We start from the raw sequence: 22,503 nt of genomic DNA, 5'->3' as shown, positions 1-22,503 counted from the left end.
TTTTCTCCGCCAACGAAGTGGCCGGAGGCATTGTTTTCGGGGCGTCCGTCCGTCCGTACGTCCGTCCGTACGTCCGTCCCGTTTTGTTTTTGTCAATATCTCAAGAACCGTGAGGTGGTTTTGCATCAAACTTGGTATGAGGGTATATCCTGGGGGATAATACTTTGTTTGGATTTTAGGGTCACGGGGTCACGGGGTCAAAGGTCACAGGTTATTTTGTGAAAAAAGGTTGAAATTTCATGTTTTTCTCCATATCTCGCAAATGGTTCAAGGTATCTTCATGGAACTTAGTATATATATGAACCGATGGGCAGTGATTATCTAGGGAAGTTGGGGGTCATGGGTCAAAGGTCAGGGGTCAAAGTTCAAGGTCAACTCCTCAAAATATCACTACTTTTCTTATATTTATGCAATGCCTGAAGGATTTTTTTAACTTGATGTATGCATGTATAACCCAATATATATTCTGCGGGAAGTTTCGTGCCAAAAGGTCAAAGGTCAAGTGAAAGTGCTAAATTGCACTTCTTCCTCCATATCTCAAAAGTAACTCAAGGTATTATCATGAAACTTACATATTTATGCATGTTCTACCTAACAGTGATTCTCTTTGGAACTGTGAGGTCAAAGGTCAAAGGCCAGGTTTAGATAATACTATTTTACCATTTGATACTGAATTTATATTTTTTCTCAATACCTTGAAAATTACTCAATGCATAAACTTATAAAAGGGTCAAAAGTCCAGTAAAAATCATCAGTTCCCCCAAATACCTGCACTCTGACGTTTTAATCATTCATCCAATTGATAGTTCTAGGAAAGTGAACATTCAGCACATTTGTGGCAAACCTGTCATTTTAATATCTTGCCAATTGTGTGAAACTGTCATCACACATGGTCAAGACATTGTACTATAAACCTGCATTATTGCGGAGGCATACACCTGTCGCCGTAGCGACATTTTTTTTTTTTTTAAAGAAGATGTTCGCACGCAGTGTCTTTTCCCCGTACCACTGCGCGTTCTGTTTCAATTCGTTTGGGTTGTAGGTTTTTTTTCCTTGAATTTTCACTATGCCCTATAAACACGTGGAACACGCACCAGCCATACACCACAGGTAGCTCACCGCAATTTTTGCAGCCAAATACTCGACTTTGTCAACACGAAACCCCCTAAAACAATAAAGAGATGATGGAGTACCTTGTATCGATGCATAAACGAAATACCATTGATGGAGAATAAAATATTCTTAAAAAAAAAATAAAATAGAGTTCAGCCAACATATGAGTTTGTCGTCCCACAAGTTTTACACGTGTTTTTCACAAATTTGATAACACTTATATAGTTAGAACATGCATGTCGCCAATTCTCGAGGATGTCGCACACAATGTTGCAGGCTTCTGTTGTGTCGCACAATATTATTACAGCGACATGCTCATACCCGTGGCTACACTGGCGTCGTAAATAGGTAGTTCATAACTACAATCAAACTGAAGCTTACTAAAGTACTAGTATACCAACCACAAGATCTTGCGATATTCCTCTGAAACTCACAGAACTTGGATTTACTTATGTTACCTCAACCTCGGTATGCGCAGCTTGATTTTCCTCCCTTTGGAGTTGAATGTGGAGGTTTTGTGTTTCTCTGAAGGAAGAAGAGCGTGTTCGAAAGAAAAAAATAATCCGGTAAGTCCATTTTCCTTGAAAATCAATCGATTAATGATTTACACTGTCAATCTGAATATAATCTGTATGTAAAAAAAAATAAATAAAAAAAAAACACGTAACTCGGATTATTTTCAGTCTAAAATCATGTTTTGGGGCCAATAGGCCACTTATCATAGGCCTACTATAATGCACCATCTGCATAATGAAAACACCAACGTAACTTTGAAATACAAAAAAAAAAAAAAATAAAAAAAATAAATAAATGAATAAATTAGTGCAGGCCGAACTAAAGGCCAAAGAGTGACCTACATATCCTAAGCCCGCCGCACACTATTGGAATACGACTCACGACTATGACTGACCGACTTTGGATTTGAAAAAACAAAACAAAACAAAAAACAACTCGTTTATGCTGAAGCTGCTGTGACTTGTTCAGGATCCAAACTCTGTCAGTCCTATAGTCGTGAGTATGGGATGGGCTTTATTCCATCAAGGAGCTTCAAGCTCTGATTCCATCCTCGACTGTATCATGGAGCTACTGGCACTGTTCTCCACGATTGCGTCATAACGAGGCAGGTTTGTGAAAATGTGTCTTTCCCTCTTCCTCTCTCTCTCTCTCTCTCTCTCCCTGCAATCTGATCACTCCATCTCTGGCGTGGTTTCTTCTTCGTCTTTTTTTGTGAGTCTGACCCGACTCAAGGTCAATAAACGTTCGATCTATTTCTGTACCCGTGTCAAGACAGGTGGACTGGAACACTCCCTGGTGTCAGTGTGCTTGTGAGTATGTGTGTGTGTGTGTGTGTGTGTACTGTGTGTGTATGTGAGTGTGTGTATGTGAGTGTGTGTGTGTGTATGTGTGTGTGTGTGTTGCTGTTCCCAGGGAGGTGTCACCTCCCTGCTGTTCCAAACGTAAACCAGCGCGAGCGGGTATTGCATTCATGCATGCATCTGGTCGGGCTGGGAGCTGGTTGAGGTAATGTCTTCCTTCATGTACAATACTGAATGAATAGAGAGTTCCCGTCTCCCCGGTAAACCACCTCCCTGGTAAAACGATCGACTGCTGAACAGGGCATGCTAAGGCTGTTTACAAGGTAGATGTCATCTATCTCATAGCAAGTCCGCGTGATAGTCTAGCACTGTGGTGGAGCCTCTAAAATCACGAGAGTTTACCAACATATGAATTCAGACAATATTAAAAATATCTAACTACATTAAAATATGTAGGAACTACTGTCTTATTTGGCAGCACAGCAAGTCACTTCTCACCACCGCAGTGTTGTCAAGTTGTGTGCGCGTACAATCTGTATGTATAATCCGTGCTTCGCTGCATAACGAGCCTCGATCTAACCAGGGTGGCCGGTGGTGAGTAAAACGCAGCGCCTAGTAGTATACAAAGTATACTGATGCATATCTGATCGCCTCAAAGTTGCCGCAGCTATACTCGTCTTTTTTTCCCCTCCGGCAGGATTGACCACTGTTTATGGTCTTCGTATTTGTTTTTGTTTCCCTCCTGCAATGGCTGCTCTATGTCAAACCCGTCTTCGTGTACCATACTACTAGTCCTAGTACACACAAGTCGTACATCCTCGCCTCATGTACCATAATCTGTGATCACGCATTGTCGGCACTGTACATACCGCTCGCATGCATGCACGCATTACCGCATCGCACAAACAGCTTCAGAGGAGTGTTAGCGCTGCGGCACTGCCCGGATAACTGGCGGTCACAGAACTCTACACAAGTTCTGTGCTGGCGATCCGGTTCTCACGAGTTACACGCAGAATGATCGTTGAGGGAGCTATATAAAGATTCGAACGATTCGAACGAGCCGTTAGTATTTATTGACGTTGTACAGCGTCGATAATTTCCGAAACCATTATTGCATGATTACTAAGATATGAGAGCACTTTGGGGCGAGTAAGTCTCACTGTGTTGGTTATATGAAAGGTACTTTAACCTGAAACACAAACTAAGACAAGGCAATCTCAGGGAAACTTTGTAAAGGTACCAAAACTTCATATTATCTTTAATAGGAGCTGGTGGTGCGCAGCGTGACACCTATTCTAAAAGAGACACATTTTTATACATCCTGCAAGAATAACGGGGGTGTGGGTATGTTCCCGGTTCTTAGCACAAAAGTGTCGTGGTTTGTTTGGTGGGATTCGAATCCATGAGGGTCTGCCCCATTTATTCTCGGGTATGCAGACCACGTGATCACAAGAACAAGCGTTGGTCCCAGCACATTGCGCTGTATTGTCCAAAACAAACAAAGCACAGAGCGTGCCATGGAACATCCATTCTGAGCTCAGATGATCATGTGAAATTTCACACGTCCTTCTATTGTCGTACTTTTGTTGTAAAGTAATGTTCCGTGAACATGATTCTACATATCTCTGTTCACATCGAGCAAGTCTTGGATTGTCAATACCGTGGGCAGGATAATACGGCAATGAAAATCAAAGTTAAAGGGATGATATAGTTTTGGTTGAGATGGGGCTTCAAGTTTCCAATTTCTTTTGTGAGACAATGAAAAACCTCTTATGAAATACTATATTACAGCCCATACAATTCTACGAGGAATTCAAAATATATTTGATGAAAATTTGTTTTTTTTAATTATAGATATCTATAAAGAAAAAGGGCCTAATTAATAGCGCGGTACCCACTTTCTATTAGAACCACTTTGTTTTAGTTTGCTTTTTTCATATATCTCATTTATTCCAAAACCAATTTTCATCAAAAAATAAACAAACAAACTTTGAATTTCTTTCGAATTGTATGCTATGTGCCATATCAATAGTGGTTTCTAATTATCACAAAGAAAAAAAAAATAAAACTCTGAATCCCCCATCTCAACCGAAACTAATAATAACCCTTTAATGTGCAACAAATAAATATGACAGTATAGCGTGAGAGAGAGAGAGAGAGAGAGAGAGAGAGAGAAAGAGAAAGAGCACAGAGAGAACTAAAAACTGATAGACCGTTACACGAAGAGAGAGACAATGCAAAATATGTCATGCCGAAAATCCTATGTCAGGTGTTCCGACTTCTCTTTTTTTTTTTCGGGGGGGGGGGGGAGGAGTCAAATCATCTGTTACTCCAGGGATATTAAGAAACAGAGCGGAAGCATGAAAGAAACAGGATGAGAAACGATTGAAAGATAAGTCGAATGTGCATGTAGAGATATTATGGACAGACAGACAGAATAGATATGGATTGCAATAGATAGATAGATAGATAGATAGATTGATAGATAGATTGATAGATAGATAGATAGATAGATTGGTTGATTGATAGATAGATAGATAGATCGATAGATAGATTGATAGATAGATAGATGGGTAGATAGATAGATAGATAGATAGATTGATAGATAGATAGATAGATAGATAGATTGATAGATAGATAGATAGATAGATTGGTTGATTGATAGATAGACAGGCAGATAGATAGATAGATAGATAGATCGATAGATTGATTGATAGATAGATAGATGGGTAGATAGATAGATAGATAGATAGATAGATAGATTGGTTGATTGATAGATAGATAGATTGATTGATAAATGTAGATTCCAATGGATAGACGGATAGATCGGATAGATAGTTAGATAGATGGATAGATAGATTGATTAATAGATAGATAGATAGAACGATAGATTGATTGATAGATAGAAAGATTAATGTAGATTTCAATGGATAGACGGATAGATCGGATAGAAAGTTAGATAGATGGATAGATAGATAGATAGATGTAGATTTCAATGGATAGACGGATAGATTGGATAGATAGATAGATAGATAGATTGATTGATTGATTGATTGATTGATTGATTGATAGATAGATAGATAGAACGATAAATTGATTGATAGATAGATAGATAGATAAATGTAGATTTCAATGGATAGACGGATAGATAGATAGATAGATAGATAGATGTAGATTTCAATGGATAGACGGATAGATCGGATAGATAGATAGATAGATAGATAGATAGATTGATAGATAGATAGATAGATAGAACGATAGATTGAATGATAGATAGATAGATAGATAGATAGATAGAACGATAGATTGATTGATAGATAGATAGATAGATAAATGTAGATTTCAATGGATGGACGGATAGATAGATAGATAGATAAATCTTTCATAGATATTTCCTAAGTGGTTTTTCATTATATCACAAAAACGCTGGAAACCTAAAACCCCATCTCAACCGAAACCTTATTACCACCTATATTCAGAGACATTCTTGTCAATCAAACCTTTCCTTGACTAACAGACCATAAAAGGAGAATTGGACCCAAACCACACGGGATTTATAGTGAATGCAGGTATAGTAATTGTACAAATCAGTGACGTTTCAGGAAAATCAAAAATTCCGTTCAAAAATAATAACTTTTTAAAGTTTTGTATCGACATCACTGATTGAGAAAACTGCAATTATATTACAGTGTGGTAATGAAATAACTAAGATATAAAAGGAATTCTCAACACAGTAATATTTCCATATTTTTTTCAAGCATTCTGGAATAACACTCAAAGGAAAGTGTACTTCCATGTACTACGGTACAGAATTCTCAACACATTTCCGTTTTCAAACACACTGAAATTACACTCGACAGACCTGTTTCGGAAGGCAGGGGAATTAACATTACCCTTTACATATCAACTATGTCAGTCCATGGAATGTGTACTTCTCTTCACTTTTTCAGCTCTCTTTATATACATTTGCTTTATATGGTTCTCCTACAGCGACAAATCTCGAAAAATCAGACCTGCAGAGGCAGTCCTCAATGACAAACCTCAAAGACGCATGTTAATGAGCTACATGGGTAAAAAAGAATGTAAAAAAAATAATAAAAAGAGGAAAAGGCACACATAACATATCAGCGTGACCTTCTGCATAACATTACACCAGAGACCCTCAGCACAAATCCGCCGTATGACATGTATGAAGAGCAAAGTGGAACAATTACTTCCAACCAGAAAACCCGAGGGCAGCAGTGTGCATCGATTAATTCATTCATTACACGAGCTCGTTCAATCCCCGCGTTATAATAGAATGGCATTGAAGGCTATGCAAACATGGCTACCGATAGGCAACTGACATAGGCTAGTAGGCCTAATAGTGGAACGACATTACCGTTAATTAAAGCCATTTGAGTACATGGATGCATAACTGTATGCGAGTATTCACTAATAACCTTTTTTATATCCCTGCTGTGTGATTTAAACTCGTTCGCCGCTACTTAAAATGTGGTTCATTTTATACCCCATACACCAGCGTATTTACTTGGACGACTGATTCAAAATTATCGGTTACTAAAGTACTTGAAAACGAAAGAGGCAAAGCCAAAATAACCACAGAATAGGAAAACATGCATGACGACCATTGCGGATGTTAAAGGAAACTTTAAATTAGGAAGAGTTAACTGTGCGCATTGTAGCCTACAATTTAGATGGAATTCAAATGACCTTCGACACTACCTGTCAAACACAGTAACTCTTACGTATAGGGAGGGATAAGACGGCCATGATATGTCAGATGATTTAACAATACTTGTGTCTCTAAAATCTAGGTATATGGCGAATCATCTTTACCGACACCGATGCCGATGTATATTAGAGTAAAGCCGAGAATTTTCAAACGAACACGTAGACAATGTATGTCCCCCAAGATTCCCACAAAACACATTACAATCAAAGCGTTCAAATTAATTGATAAAAAAAAAACCCGAATGAAGTCATCATATCATCCAGATGATCATTAGAGAGCTTTCCCATAGCCACGTGTGGGCTGGCGAAGGGACATAATATAGTGTGTGGAGATTAAAGTAGGTGGCTTCGACGAGTATTGAATGAATCTAAAAGTGTATTTATGCCGTTTTGTTGTTGTTTTGTTGTTGTTGTTGTTGTTGTTGTTGTTTTGTTTTGCTTTTTTTTCTTCTTTTCTACACTTAGTGAATCTCTGACATTTCATCGCACAGTGGAAATAGAAACACGGAGGCCCTCTTAAAATATTATCTGGAACGCACTGAAAGAATCTTTACCATTCTCACTTAAAGGGGATGGCTAGTAAGATCAGTGGGAATCAGTGGGAATGCTGAGGGATGATTCTTCCAATCCTTGTGGGATTCATTTTAGAGTACATTATATATCTATTGTTGTGTGAAAATTATTTGCTTCAGAATGGTCTCATATTCAAGTAATGTGCAGTTTAACGTTTCCAGGTAAGCGTCCCTGGTCAGTGACGGGGCATTAATCTGCACATTACTTGAATATGAGACGGTTCTGAAGCAAATAATTTTCACACAACAGTAGATATATAATGTACTCTTAAATGAATCCCACAAGGATTGGAACAATCATCCCTCAGCATTCCCACTGATTCCCACTGATCGGTTACTAGCCATCCCCTTTAAGAGAGCAGAACGAGAGTCAGCATATTTTGACAGAAATGTCAAAGAACCGATGCATAGTTATCTGAGGAATGCCAATGAGTGGGTTCTAAAGTCGCCTTCAACATGGATGCGGGAAAGAAGGAAGTATGAATAAATGTTAGAGTGCCTCGCGAACATTCCAGACAGACAGAGAGAAAAAGGAAGAGTAGAAGAAGACGAAGAATGAGAAGTAGAAGAAGAAGAAGAAGAAGAAGAAGAAGAAGAAGGAAAAGAAGAAAAAGAAAAAGAAAAAGAAGAAGAAGAAACAAATACCGGGTGAAAAGAGGGGAATTGACAATATTCTGACGCTTTATTATCAACGTATAAACACGTTTGTAGCTATTCCTGAAGTGATCGATGGTTACAACTACGGGATTATTTCTACTAAGCTGTATCCGTTTCCTTATGATTCCACAGTTCAGTTGGGATTGGGTGACAATCTGTATAATCATTGAGCCACCTAAATGTTGATTGTGTCCGAAATATCAAGCCCCCCCCCCCCCCCCATCCCCATGAGCAAAAAGCGTGCCCGCACCATTACCTCTACATATGGGCCTGTATACCTGAACCACTGAACCGCCCCTCAATAAAATAAAATTGCAATAAACGAAATTGGTAATTTTGATATACAGTTTTTCAACGCGGCTGTCTCCGTCCTATTCTCTCTTAACCCTCTCCTTACGAGATTATGAAAATTCACTTTAAAGGTCCTGTTCATCTTTGGGAGTAGTGATATGAAAAATGTTTAAGATATCACATTTGATGCATATGTGTGGGTCAATTGTATCACAAAACATCCTGCCATATAGAAATTTTGTGATAAATCTTAAAATATAAGGAAATATCACTATTTTTTCCCGCTAAACCATAACTGTCGACGGTTTAGTCTAGAAACATTTTTATCTATTGTTCACATTTTGTATATTTAACAATACTAAACATTGATTATACTGATTCAAATTTTTTTCATTGGTTTCTTCTATCCCTAACTCACATTTTAGAGCTAATTTGAAGCACTAAAGCTGGGTTTTTGTTTCATCTGCACATAGTAAATAATGCCTTTAAATGTGCCAGTAATCCACACGTCCCCGTAGGAAACGGATTAACTGAGTGCTTTGACAATTAGAGACTTCTCGCCTGGCCTGGGCTGGGCAAAGAGTGGGCAATTAGCTAAATGCGATCCGACTCATCGTATCCAGCCTTCATATGATTGGAATCATGCTGTCCCTGATTGTTGGTTTCCAGTTCGGTTGTTGTTGTGGTGGTGGTGGCGGTGGTAATGATGATGGCAATTGTGTGGTGATGGTGGTGGTGGTGTTGTCGTTCATGGTGGTGTCCTGTGGTGGTGTCTGTGTTTGTGTTGGTGGTGTTGATGGTGTTGGTGTTGGTGGTGTTGGTGTTGGTGGTGGTCATGGTGTTGGTAGTGATGACGGTGTTGCTGGTGGTAATGGTGTTAGTGGTTGTGGGTGGTGTTGGTGGTGTTGATGTAGTGGTAGTGGTGTTGTTGGTGGCGAAGTTGTTGACGATGGTGGTGATGGTGTTGGTGGAAGTGCTGGTGTTGGTGGTGGTGATGGTGTTGGTGGTGTTGGTTATGTTTTCAGTAGTGGTGGTGGTTGTGAGTGTTGTTGTTGTGGTTGTTTTGTCAGGGGTGGCCTCTTTGACTCAGATAAAAATAAAAGAATCTGCATTTGAATTTTGGTGACCTGAATATGTGCTGTATTGGCTATAGTTGGTAGGAGTTTTGCATGAAATGCTTAATCTTCTCGGAGAGGGGACATTATCGGTTTATTCAATGCGGTGCATAAATGGCAAAATGTATCTGCGCTCTTTTAGACGGTATCCTGTAAATGCGAATAATTGCTTCTATAGGTATTTGCTTTTTATCTCCATATCTTTATACTTATTCATTCATGTACTTCTTCATTGATTCATTCATTTATTCATCTATATTTTTTTTTTCTTGATCTACGTTTGCATCTATCAACATATGCATTGTTTTGTGTATTTATTAAGGCATTTAGTTTCTGGTACTCTCATTGGTAAAGAATTTTTTTTCTACTTTGTTTTACATCCCCACCCGACTTTTCAATTGTATTGTGTTTTACAAATCTCAAAGGCAAATGTCAAAATGACTTGCCATATATGAACCTACATTATTCGCAAACTTGATAGGGTCGCACCTTACAAAGCCAGCCAGCGATTCCCAGGCACGCGATCCTCCGCCCACACAGCCCGCCTATTGTTGGATGATCGGGATGGCCCTGACCGTCGCTCGAGTCTCGCGGAACAAGAGTTTAGCCTTGGATCAAAGCTGTTTCGTATGATATCCGCAACTCATTCGATCGTGGACGACGCGCACAATATCCGCCGAGCAGGCTGATAAACAATACAGCCGTGACAGTTGGTCCGGAAGCGCTTCCTTTCCTTACTTATCCACTCCGTCCCCCCCCCCCCTTTTTTTTTTGGGGGGGGGGGGAGGGGTAATACAATTACCTTAACGTCAAGGTTAACATCTCTTGGCATCATAATTTTATAGTACACCTTGTACTAGGTAGATATGTTTCGACTACCCCGCAATACCTAAGCATGCATTGGATCCCATTGCAACAGTAATGTCAAAAGCACTATTAGGAAAAGACACTCATGCCTTGCGTTAAGAAATTTCATTATCATAATATAGGACCATACCATAGTCAAACCTGTCTATAGAAGCCATCAAAGAGAGACAAAAAAGTAGTTGACACGTGACCGCTATACACAGGTTCTTTAACCCTACTTACATGGGGGGGGGGGGGCATAATGCCCCCCCCCCCCCTTCGACTAATTCCGCGACCATTCGGGTGGGCAAAACTTTTTTGACCGCGCCGCTCGCTGACTTTTTACTTTCAAGTCTTGCGCAACTTTTGAGATCAAATTTTTCGCGCCCAGGCATACCGTTCGGAAGCCACGCCCCTTCAAAACATTTTCGTCAACCCAAAAATTGCGCAAAAACGTGATTTTATGTACAAAGTCAATATAAATTGTGTTTTTTCAATTAATTCATTTAAAGATTCATATTTTTAATTTCAATGGCTGAAATCAATTTATTTTAGCATAATTATGCTTCAAAAAATGTGTATGACAAATTCTGCTGGAAAAAACAACAAAACAAAAGTTCGAAAAAACAGAGAAATACATAAAAAATTTATAAAACAATAAAAAACATAAGAAAATGATTTTGATAGTGGATTTCTTTTACGCACAAATGTTCGGAATGTCACTAGGAATATTTACACCAAAAATCAGCATTCCATAAGCTTTTATAAGCCAATTACAGACGAAAATGAGGTTTTTTGCATATATTTGTATAATTAATTAATTTAAAATAGTAAATGCACATTTTTGGAAAATTCAACTTAACTGTCTTGTATATTACATCCGGCTTTATGTTCCTGCAAAATTTTGCGGCGATCGCGAGATCAACGGCCGAGATCTGAAGGGGGGGCATAATGCCCCCCCCCCCAGGAATTTAAACTCGCTAGGGTTAAAGTTAGGGTTAAAGGACAAGTCCACCTTCATATACATGTTGATTGTGTGAAAGTTTGGGGGAAATCGGACAATCCGTTCAAAAGTTATGCATTTTTAAAGTATTTGCGCAGTCACTGCTGGATGAGAAGACTACTACAGTGTATTATGTCATATGCGTACAACGATATAAAGAAAATAGAAAGAGAATTTCACAAAATTTCAATTTTTGAATAAAGTGCAAATTTCTTCGACTTTTTACCGACATAAATGTTAAGGGTAATATCATTCCCCCTTCCTTCTGAAAGAGAAAAGTCAAGTGTTCTTTTGTTATGCCAGAAAAGTGTAAATATGTTGAATTTTCTTTATTCTTTCTTTATATCGTTGTACACATGTGACATCACAAGCTATAGTAGTCTTCTCATCCAGCCTTGACTGAGTAGAAACTTCAAAAATTCATAACTTTTGAACACATTGTCTGATTTTCCTCAAACTATCACTGATGTGTTCTACTGAAATTGCTGCATTTACTGTACCCGCCACATGTCCATGAAGGTGAACTTGTCCTTTAACGTTGCTTTTAGTGAGGGTATGCGACAGGGTTCGGCTACAGACAGGTGACCTCTACGGCAGATTTGACTGTACATGTATATATTTGCATAATTGCTTACTAGAACCTCAGCTGTGACGATGACAATTCTTCAAAAATCATGTGACAAATAGTCAAATCAAGACAAAATACCACGGTTCCAATCACATCGTTGGAGGTGGCTCAAAAAAAATCAGGATTCGCTTGATTATGGCATTAAAATTTAGCATTTATTCGTGTCGGCCGCTTGAAATAATAAGCTGTACTTTATACGATTGAATGCAAATATTCGGTAACGCCCTCTTCGGAATCATCATATTTCGTAAATTTGATGAGATTTTGAAAAATAACTTTGTCCTTGATTATGCGCGCGACTATTCATCTATTATTCATTCAGTCAGTGTAGGCCTGTGTATTATCGAGCAATCTTTTCCAGAAGCAGATAGAAGGGCGAAACCTTGAGAATCTGAGAGAGAGAGAGAGAGAGAGAGAGACACACACACACACATTACAGTGACAGATACTGTATCATTTGCCCATTACAATGTCTCATAGCGTGTCAAATATACGCAGTCACAAAGGCAATGAAGAAGTTAAACGAAAGCAACGCTAATATTTTTCTTTTTTCTACGACACCTTTACTGACTGCACTGCTGCGTCTATTTGGTGAAAAAAAATGTCGAATTTGGGCAAATCGTCCGTCGAGATGCAGGACGAAAACGTAAAAGCATAGATGTAGCCTATTAACTGCTCTTTTATCTTTTTGCAATCATCTTTTCAAGGTTTTCGGTCCCTCGACAACAGATGACAGAAGTCTTTAAGTCGTAATGGGTAAGTATCTATTTTATGTGAAAAGGTTGCTTTTCGTGTCCACCCTGATAACGGAGAGAGTGTAGCGGCATTCAAGATTATCAAACAAGTTGAAATAGCACATTACGTAATTTTCCTTTGTAAAAGCAGGAAAACAGTGATGGCATGCATCAATTTTGCATTAATTTTTAACTGTCTTAAATCCTTGTATTCTCCATATTGTGGTAGCTATTACTTCGTATTGTAATGTGTTGGATGGTCATCGTCCTTATCAAATTGAAATATGACATAAATAGACCACATCAGTAATTTCTTTTGAAAGGTAATTGTAAGAGCTTTAAATTAGTAATAAGAAAAAAAAAAAGATGATGGCATTGGCATTACCATTCCAGGACGAATATCTAAGATACAAAAGGAAATGTAAATTATGAAAATAAAAAAACTTGAAAAACAAATCAACTATCATTGAGGTGAGACTATACGCCAGCACTGACTCAACCTTGTGATTCGCATCGCTTTGCTGTGCGTTGTCCTCCGTAGCCATGGCAACGTGTTTTCCTCAGATCGATATCGGTGGTTATTGTTGCTATACCCTGGCAAAGATGGGCATAATTTGCATAAATAAATGCCAAAGGGGAAATAACAACAACAATAACAACAAATCCGATTCATGTCTCCCTACTCACAATCAGACCTCCACCTCCGTTGACATCTTCAAAAAGAAACTTAAAACTCATTTATTTTTAGAGCAGAATTAATGATTATGTAGGCCCTGTATGCATTTGTATATTTGTTATTGTAAGCTGATTTGTCTGTTTGTTTGTTTGGTTGTTAAGCATTGTAAAGCGCTTCGAAACGTGTTGTATTAAGCGCTAAATAAATATTTCATATTATTATTGTTATTATGTCTAGGATACTATTACCAGAAGTATCTTGTTGTGTGTGTTATGCAACTTATCAGATGTTTGTGTGTAGGACTCATGGATATGATAATATACTTTGATGGAGAACACATTGTGTGTGATGCGTATGAAATGCATAGAAATATGAATTCCATGGAGGTAAGTATAGGTATATCTATCATAGGCCTATGCGTGTTTTAATTGGTCTTCACCCCCTGCTAAGCATCTTCGTATATCTTCCCTTGGAGTGGAATTGCTTCGCATAATTATAGGTATCTTAAAAGTATGTATGCGTGTCGGGGGGGGGGGATAGAGAAAGTTTGTTTGTTTGTTTGTTTGTTTGTTTGTTTGTTTGTTTGTTTGTTTGTTTGTTTGTTTGATTGATTGATTGATTTTTCTTCCAACACAATTTCATACATAAATCAAGATTCTTTTCAGTAATGTCATACAGAATATCAGTAAGCAGATTACAATGTACATGATTCAAAGAAGGAAAATTGATGTGTAAATTAAATCCATTCACAAAATATAACTCGTATTACCAAATTTCTAAATTTCCAAATAATTACCTGAGAAATTATGCGGAAGAAGGACTGCCACTATAAGAAAAACCTATAGCACGTGGCAGCCCAGGGACCTGTCTACATACACATACGTATTTTGTTTGCGAAATGGTGAAATACTACAAAATATAATACATTGTAAATGCATTATGTTCTATATTCTAGTGCATATAGATGGGCAAGTCCAAGATATCGCGCACCTTACGTATGGGACATTCAGAGATTTCAAACCTCTGAAAAGTAATGAAGGAGCACTTGGATTTTACTGTTAATCATCAGGAGGACTGGTAGCCCTGAGAAGAATATTGTGTTGAACTTTGATGTCATTCGACCTTGGGTTAATTATTTTATTAAGAAAAACATGGCAACTTACGTATGGGACCAGAGAAAAACTGGATTTTTCAAAATAAAGTTTGAATTGAAAATTCTCTGAAAGTACCTTACTGATCAAGTTCTATTTACAAGTGAAGAAAGGTACAATACTGAAGTGTCTTTCAGCAAAGTTTCACTGCAAAAGAATGGCGCATATTTTCATGAAGTTCGTTTAATTAACGAAAGTACACCTTACGTATGGGACATGGCTCAACTTACGTATGGGACATTTGTCTTTAGTGCACAAGTGTATTCATGGGAATAACTTTAAATTTTCCCATAGTGTCATATTCTGTTCCACAAATCATACTACAACATGTAACAAATGAAATAGACTTCTAAGTGGGTACTTTCCCGGTTCAGATACCTAACAAAAGCTAAAATAAGACAAATAAAGTAATTACCAATTTACAATTAAATGTCTTAGTTTGGAATCCGTCATGCATTAACACTGTCCTCATGATGTCTACACATACAGATACAGTATACTGACACTCTATTTCTAGCCCATTTGTAATACTCTGGTCAATATTTTTTATCAAATGAAAAAAAAAAAATGTGCAAATTCTAGCTTGCGACCTTGATGTAGCATACATGCACATGTACCATGCCTAATTTGTAGTCTTGATAATTTCAACTGTAAAATCAAATGTCATGTACAGTGTAATTTGCAAATACAGTTTGAAGTGGGTACTTTTAGTAGTTCTAGGCTTACCTTGCAAGTTGTCTAAGTTTTTATAGAGCTTTGTAATTGTTTGAGATGCAGCACAAAACAAAACAACAAGAAGAGTGATTAATTTTGCACTGTAATCATCATGTTTTGCCATGTGAATTTTAGCTTCTGCAAAATCAATCAAATTTTAATGAAACTTTTAGATTTAAAAAGCCTTGGTAGAACAAAGAGATAGAAGAATGTAGGTGCCAATGCTGGCTTCTTTTTTTTTCAAATTGCTTGGCTTCAGGTCTATGAAACCAAAGACGACAAAATTTGTGTTTATACTTTGTACATACATACTGTATGCTTGTGTAGTGATACAGGAAAGATTATCATTTGTACATAATCTTAAGAGAAAATGTAATTCTAGATTTGAAACACTTAAGTAACTCACTGATCTGAAACTTACAATTTTGATAAATTCTAATAACTTAATTTGATCATACACTACAAGATTGCAATGCTTGTTGATAATTGTGTAGATGTGGGGTACAAAGTACAATGTAAGTATGAGTTGATGAAGGTGTCTCAGAGCACATCTGTCTCTTCAAACACAATATAGAAAAGAAAACTGAATTCCCTATTTGTTTGTGTAATTTGTGATATTAGCACTCCAACCACAGAACCAGTATTGATATTGTGGTTCATGGCAAATGTAAACTATAGTCTTCATTTTACAGGATTTTCAGAAATCATGTTCATGACCTTGATAAGTCATGACATATTCTGAGGGTGTGCAGTTGAAATATTAAACATCATATCAAAGTAAAAAGTATTCTCGTAGGGTTTATCCTTTGCTATCAACTCAAGTAATGACAAAGTTACCTGCTGTCACCTCAAGTGATTTTTCTTTTCAGTAAGACCTGTAATGTTGTCATTGATAAGCGCCACAAGCACAATTGTTTTGATTTCCCTTTTTAGGCTGTACAGCCTGTAGTACATGCTGAACAGTGTACTGCACCTAAAATGACACTCAGAGAATCCCATTCTCTAGGACAAAGTCATTTTGTAGAGAGGTAAAGTTGAAAATGATAACTGAATTAAGAAAATGTCCAATATCAAAATGTTAAAAGGAGGAATGTTAATTGACGACCAGCTGCACAGCCTGTAATGAAAATAAGAAAATACAGGTATAAATGAATATTCTTTATTTTCCTTTCTTAATCATAGAATGACTCAATAATGCTGTTCTTACACTCTCCCTGAGGTCAACTAAAGTAGGAGAGGTAGATATACAGACATATCCTTCAGAGTAGGTGCAAAGATAACCATTAACCAAACAAATGTAAGGACATATAGCATCCATGTCAAAAGGCGGTTTTCCCATTTACTTTGCATGTAATGTCCCATTTACTTTGCATGTAATGTCCCATACGTAAGGCATTTGTCCCATACGTAAGCAAACTTTAATTAGTTATAAGATGAAGGACTAATTAAATTTCCACATTTAGTTTTGCTAATCTGGAGTTAAAATGAATAAATTAGAACTTCCTAAAGTATGATTGGTCAATGTTACAAATCTTCAGAAAAAACTTAAAAAAACATACTCAAATCCTTACGTATGGGACACTTCGTTCTGGGAAAGAGCATAATTTGCATAATTAATGTGCTGACCTTGACTTACCTATTGGAAATCATACTAGCTCATACAAGGGTCATGTCCATAAAGGAACTAGGTCAAGGACAAATTCAACTGATTTTAGATGAATATTTTCAATTTGTCCCATACGTAAGGTTTGTTTTTGATTTATGCAAATTAAGGTCATATTTCTTGCATAAATTTGCATAATTAAATATTTTCTTTGCTGGAAATATGTAATTTAACTCTTTGGCTACAACGTGATATCAATAACTTTTTGATTAAATCAAGATGAATTTTGAGCATCTGAGGGGACATTATCTTGGACTTGCCCAGATACGAATAAAAGTAAAGTGAATTATGATGATGATGATGATGATGAAGAAGAAGTGTGATGCATTCAATGTGATACATTCCTTGAATACATTAATATATCGATCGTGTTGGTGACGTGCCTCCATTGTTTGTTTGTTTTCAAAAAAAAATTGTGATAATGATAATCAGTTGCAGGTTCTTGTTTCTTTTTAATATCCAAGGAAAAGAACATATAACATATCAGGAGGTTGGATAACATCTGCGATGGTTCATGTATGGCTAATTGATGCTCTGTACATCTGGAAACATCTATAGCCTTGATATATGTTTAGCTGCGCTCTGATCTTTAACAATGTATTCACTGTGAAATCCAGTTTGTATCTCATGTATATATGCTTATGATAGATTTTCTGATTTACCTTGTGTTATGTTTTGTTGGAAGAAAAATGAGGATGAAATAAATGAATTGAATTGAATTGAATTGACTGATTAGTCACGGATCGCTTCAATAATAAATGAATAGATAAAACTAACTTATAAACTTCAAATAAGATGAAATTTGGGAGTTGTTTTTTTTTATTCGTCAGTAATCTTGCAATACTGACACAAACTGACACATCATTGTTACTGTATTACAATAAGCCCATAAGCTCTATTTAGATAAGAATACTGAAAGCTATTGCAGCTGGTAGGTCTTGCAGGTCTAGCCGTAAAGATTGTACACTTGTATGCAGCATTGAGGGATATTTTCCACATCAGGACCGGCGTTTTTATCCCTTTGTCTAATTTCATAGAAAAGGATGGAGCCTCAAATATTATTATCATTAACATGAATCTGTGTTCTTGCAGCGATGTATACAAAGCGAAATGAGATTTATCATTGGTATAACCTCCCTCTGGTGCCTTTGAAGTAATAATTGATGAACACGAATAGACAAATCGTGAAACTTTTTTTTGCATAGATGCATCTTTTCTCGCGTGGATAAAGGCTTCTACCACCACCTTCTGTATAGCATATGGCAGGTGAAAGATGACTGAATGTCATGGACTGGTACGTGCCATGTGTTCATCATGTGTCAAGATCGGATTTCCCCTTCGAAGTTGGCGAGAACAGTGAACGATTCTGCTCAATACGTTCACAGCGGGCTGTATACTCTACGCATTCATAAGCACATTTCTTTTCGGTTTGACATGGTTTTATCTGGTGTCAACTGGTTTCATCCGGTTTCATCTGGTTTCACCTGGTTTACCTGCTTCCAGCCAGATTTAAATGGTTATAGCACACATGATCTTTAATCATTTATTCACCGTGGTATAATTCATGCGACGATTAAGTTATACTCTGTTTGAATGTACGTATACATACATTCATAATGTATGTGCATACATAAGAGTTTGTTCGCAAAAACCGATAAGTCCATTTTTGAAGATTTTGAAGTACGATCTCTGTCATAAAGTACAAAATAATACCTTTTAAATGACATATTGGTCACTACATATAAAGGCACATTTTTGAAGTTATGAACAAAAGAAGCACAAATTTTCTAATTATTCTCTTTATTTTTCTTGACCTTTAATCGCAAATATCTCCATTTGCCAAATATAGACTTATCGGTTTTTGCGAACAAACTCTTCATATTTTAATAAGTGTACTGGAACTCAACTCAAACATGATCATCTTATGTCCGGGAAATTAGGCAGGACAACGACTGTAATGCATGCGCAGGCATCACAAGAATTATGGGCACGCTAGCTTGCATTCAGTGTTTTCCGAAGAGCAACACGGAAATCCAGTATGATCCCTCTCTCACAATACATATTGTTGTAAAATGTCTTTATTCCAGCTGAACAGGACGGCATTATAATCATAATGTTGTTTATGAAGAGCAAATCGCGTGCTGGGGGATAGAGCATTGTGCCATGTTTAGTGTGATGATGAATAGCGTGGGTATTACCCTGAATCATCACTCATTGTGACAACTCTAGCCTCGCCCTAGCATTCAAAGCTATCATCTTATACGTTCAAAACATTGCCAGTATCAACGCTACGATATGTTTAATCGACGTAATCAGTGTAGCATCACCATTGTTACCAGAACCATCATTTTTATCATATTTTTTTACCGTCATCATCATCGCCGACATCGTCCTCGTCATTTTGTTATGACACGGCTGTCATTATTACCATAGTATATAACCATTGTCAACACTTAAAACATCAACTTATACCATGCACCAACAAGTGACCAGAAGACCTTATCATCAAAGCGGCCTTTACCATAATACTATAGCTCCACCGTAATGCGTCATTTCAACCAATATTGTCATTATCACAATAGTCTCATCAATAACGTAATTACTAAGATATCGATGCCATTATAGAATGAATATTCTTATCTTGATTACCATTGTTGTGTACATTGTCCTGGTCATAACAACACTATCCATATCATTACAAGAGACATAAATTCCCAAAGTAGAGGACATCCTTGCGACATCATCATCGTCATCATCAGTGGTGTGATCTTAATCATCATTAACACCATCACCAATATCTTCATCGTATTGAATTTAATTGAATCGAATTGGATTGAATTGAATTGAATTGAATTGGATTGAATTGAATTGAATTGGATTGAATTGAATTGGGATGTATTGAATTGATTTGAATCGAATTGAATGGAATTGATCGAATTGAACTGAATTGAATTGAATTGAATTTGACTGAATTAAATTGAATTGAATAGAATTGAATTGAAATGCAATGAACTGAATTAGATTGAGTCAAATTGAAATGAATTAAATTTATTTCAATTCAATTCAAAGTTTATTTCATTTTCCAACAAAACATATGTTTCACTTCCTTTGATAACAGAGCAAATGAAATTCATTGGAACGCCTGGTGGGATATTCATGACATGATTGAGTTTTGAGGAACATGGAATCATATCATAGAAGGAAGCAAATTGTTGCTATACTTGTACATAAATTGCCCTAAATTAAACAAAAACAGATCTTTAATTGTGTCTAAGAGCTTGTTAGAGGCAAACAACATATTTGTATGGGAAAGTACAGGGGAATGACAGATAACGCGGGGAGCTTTCTTTTGCATGAGGGACACTCTTTCAAGTAAATTCTGATGCGTGTTGCTCCAAACTAAACCTCCATAATTAAAATGAGGCAATATTAACGACGAATATAACATAAGTAATGTTTTTTTTTTTTTGGGGGGGGGGGAATATGAAATTTCAATCTATTATATATTTATAATGCTTATATTATATATATCATATTACAAACATTATCAACATGTGATTTCCAGGAAAGTTTGTCATCTACAATGACCCCCAAGAATTTCTGTACAATCGCTATCGTCATGGCAACGTTACTATCATCATCATCATCATCATTGTCATCATCATCCTCATCATCATCAACGATCACCATCACCTTCTGCATTACTCGCATCATCGCTATATGACCCGCTGAATCATCACCGTTGCAAACTTCACCATAACTGCAGCATAGTAATAACATGAAAAGCCAACAACAGGAGCTTATGATTTGATATTCTCATTGCTATGATATGATCAATATTGATATGATATACCATGATAAACCACCTGCGAGATACCCCACAAAATAAGAAGTATGATTTCACGTTACCCATATAGCAAGACCTACGCCAGACTTTCATTCTGAATGTAGGGAAATCAAGTAATTATCGCTTACAATGAAAGACAAAGCAAAGGCAGACATACAAGACGATGTGTGCATACATCAACTATCAAATTCCTATCTCACTTCTTTGGAGAGCGTTGATTGGGCCTTTCAAAATTAGCTCGTTAGCAAAACGCCCATGTGAAGCCACCTACCATAGGCTGCCCCGTAAAGAATAAACAAGATACAACCCAGCCACTCCCTTTTAATACTACCAACACCAGAAAGAAAACGGAAACCATCAAATCAGATATGCACCTTCTTTTCCACAATTGCCTTGCTCAATTACTTGAGGAGCAACGCAGTGGTATGGCTAAAGGAATTGATGAAGAGATAAAAGGGGAAAACGATGAAATTTAACAGAAAAACTCACCTGAATTGGTGATGTAGTTACTCCGTGAAGATCTGCACTTTGTCAATAATGCGCGTGCGTTGAGGAACAGCTCCCGCCTTGTGCTGTATAACCGTGTACTTGTTGCAGACGATACAAAACGCAGTGAATCACATTTGCTATTACTCGCAGAAGTAGGTTTTTTGTCCTCAGTTTTTTTTTTCTCTCTCCATCTCTCCATCTCTCCCTCTCTCTCAGCCTCTCTCCGTAGTCAAACCCACGCCTGTATTCGCTACAGCCAGTCTATTCAACACCACAATAGCCAAACCGTTATGAGTAAATAGCGTCTGTCTGATATCGGGAACAATTCCATTATTCCCTTCACATATAGAAAAGAAGAAGAAAAATGATTGTATTTTTTTTCTCTCCCTCTCTCAGCACAGATATTGATGTCAATGGCTAGAGATCATAAGGTTACCCCAGGGTCGCATTTCAGTAATATCCCTCCTTTCATTTTCTCTTTCCCCATTCCCAATATCTCTTTACATTTCTCAAAGACTTCTGCATGATGTATCACTGGGTCTTTGAATAAACTTGTCAAATCAATGTCGGACAAGTGAGGTGTGCCCGTCTTAAGCTGATTTGGGAGTCAATTGAGCTATCCCCACCCCTCCCCCCCCCCCCCCCCAGCTCTCTCTCTCTCTCCCTCTCTCTCTCTCTCTCTCTCTCTCTCTCTCTCTCTATCTATATATCTATCTATCTCTAATGATACATGGTGATACAACGTACTACATTTTGACATCCCAAATAAGAACGTTTTTGACACACCGTTCTTTCAGCTTTGTATAGGCCTATAGATAGATACATAGACTGATAGATAATAGATAGAGAGATAGAGAGATAGATAGATAGATAGATAGATAGATAGATAGATAGATAGATAGATAGATAGAGATAAATAGATGAATGAATAAATTGATAAATAAATAAATAATG

At 37.2% G+C, this 22,503-nt stretch overlaps 1 protein-coding gene across 1 annotated transcript in view; it reads right to left on the bottom strand.

Annotated features, from left to right (window-relative positions):
- Positions 1-21,634, bottom strand: part of LOC139712879 (placenta-specific gene 8 protein-like) — a 50,315-nt gene extending 28,681 nt beyond the window's left edge. The window contains exon 1 of the mRNA XM_071624659.1: positions 21,550-21,634. The gene's annotated coding sequence lies outside the window, so the exon portion shown is untranslated. The remainder of the gene's footprint in view (positions 1-21,549) is intronic.
- Between the last annotated feature and the right edge of the window lie 869 nt (positions 21,635-22,503).

This window comes from Diadema antillarum, unplaced genomic scaffold (genome assembly GCF_040938485.1).
Source record: "Diadema antillarum isolate AM-2024a unplaced genomic scaffold, OU_Dant_1.0 seq00001870_RagTag, whole genome shotgun sequence".
Classification (NCBI taxonomy): domain Eukaryota; kingdom Metazoa; phylum Echinodermata; class Echinoidea; order Diadematoida; family Diadematidae; genus Diadema; species Diadema antillarum.
This window is presented reverse-complemented; position numbering and strand designations above follow the sequence as displayed.